This window comes from Lontra canadensis, unplaced genomic scaffold, assembly GCF_010015895.1.
Source record: "Lontra canadensis isolate GAN:19392208 unplaced genomic scaffold, GSC_riverotter_1.0 scaffold68, whole genome shotgun sequence".
In the NCBI taxonomy this organism is placed as follows: domain Eukaryota; kingdom Metazoa; phylum Chordata; class Mammalia; order Carnivora; family Mustelidae; genus Lontra; species Lontra canadensis.
This window is the reverse complement of record NW_022631062.1, coordinates 279,521-281,609: the sequence shown is the minus strand read 5'-3', so window position 1 is coordinate 281,609 and position 2,089 is coordinate 279,521.

The following is a 2,089-nucleotide window of genomic DNA, read 5'->3' as shown; positions in this document are numbered from 1 at the left end:
TTATCATCAAACATTTACTGAGTGCCACTCTGTAGAAGGCTTAGTGGGGAATACCAGAAATATTAAACATAGTCCCTATGTTTTAAACGTTTTTTGATTCCTTCTGTGCTTTTATATACCTCTTGCCAATGGTAAAAAGCAATCCACTTTCCTTGAAAGGTTCTTTGTGTTTTAAATACTGTAGAATAGGCTGACCTTTATAAATAATTAATAAAGGCACACGGTTGCTGAGTCTCTGTGGCAGGGGAGAGGGCTGAGAAAACTGCAGGCTGTTCCAATGAAGTGTGTAGGTTCTAGCAGTCTGAAAACATTGAAATTCATTCATCATGCTCCAGTCTCTGACCTAGGCACTGAGCATTAAAGACAAACAAATCGTAATTCTGTACGTGGCTCACAATCTCAGGTGGGTATGAGACTCCATTTCTAGTCCGTTAAAATTTAAGGCTGCTTTCTGAAAGTCAAAGCAAAGTTGTAGCATCAGGATTCAGCTATAAAACGAGGGATCATTCTAATTAGCATGTGCTGCCTAATGTGTGGAATCAAGGTATGCTTTTAGAGAATTTTCTTAGAAACTACTAAAATGAAAGTGAAATACTTACCTGCGGTGTATTCTGATGACACTTAGTGAAATATGAGGGCAGTCAGGACCAGTTGGGGTATAAAATAACCTATACATGGAGAAGGTATAAAATAAAGGTCGATATCACCTTCCCTTGAAATCCAGCTCTTTGTAAATTTGGCTCCAAGTTCCCTTGGGTAATTTTGGAGTGGGAAGGCCACACATTTGTATCAAGAACTTGCTATCTATATATAAGACATGAGGCAGGGAAATTCAGGCATGAGCTTTATACCCAAGGAACCAAGATGGCAGTAAGGCATATGTAAATACCTGTGAGAAAAGGTAGAAAGTGGGAAGCACCGCAAGAGAAATACAAGAGAAACACCGGGAGTTCATAGGGAAAGAGTATTTCTAGCTGGCAGCCTTTAGCATAGAAGTAAAAGGTGGCTCATGCAATTGCTGGGCACAAGATCATTCCAAGAACAACAGGAACAAGGTAGAGAGACAGGTGCTGACTGTCCAGTGTATACTGCTGTGCGGTCATACAGGGGATGAGGAGGGGAAGGGTTCAGACAGGACAAGTGTGGCACTTCCAGCAAAGGTTGAAGCAAACTGGTGGAGGAACTTACTGAGCGAAATGGACTTGATCTTGAGCCAGACTTGCAGCCAAAATAATATTTTCAATTAACATCTTGAGACGATTCACTCCTCCTCATTCTGCTTCAAAAAGAAAGAGAGATACAAGAAAATCAAAATGTTATAGCTGTGAGTTCAAAAAGAACAAACATTTCTGGGTACCAGAAAGAGAACCAAAATGCAAAATGGTAATCAGATCAAAGCCACCATAGGTCCCGGACTCTGTATGTGGAAGCAGGAAGTCATGAACTGGGTTCGGCTCTTGAAGAATGACAAAGACTAAGGGCTCTGCCTGTGGCCAGAGACAGGAACCAGGCTTGTAGGAGGCGTTTACATTGGTGGCTTTCAATGAACCACCTTCCAAGAGTCACACTCTCATCTTATTCCCTCCCACACCGGCAGCAGGCTGGGCCGCGTGACTTGGTTGGCCAGCAGGTCATCAGTAAAGGGGAGGCAGCAGAAGCTTAATTAGTAAGTGCTTTTGCATGCCAAGGATGTCCTAACGGATACTCTCTTCTTGATCGCCTAGGGCTATGCAGCAAAGAAACTCAGGCAAGATGCTGAATGATGAAAAACCACCTGGAGAATGAGAGCTTGGGCTTCCACAAAATTAATGCGATACTTCTTTCTTATTTATTCGGTCCCTACTGAATGTAAGACATTGTTTTCACACTGAGGATTATGGGTAAATTAGACAAAATCCAGCTCTTGATGACCAAATGACCAAATCCATTAAGGTCACAATTTTCACCAAACTACTACTTTCCTTGAAAGCCTTAAAATGGGGGCCTCCTGGCTGGCTCGGTCAGTAGCGCATGTGGCTCTTAATCTCTGAGTCATGAGTTCGAGCCCCACATGGGGGAGAGAATTTACTTAAAATACATTCTCCAGCCT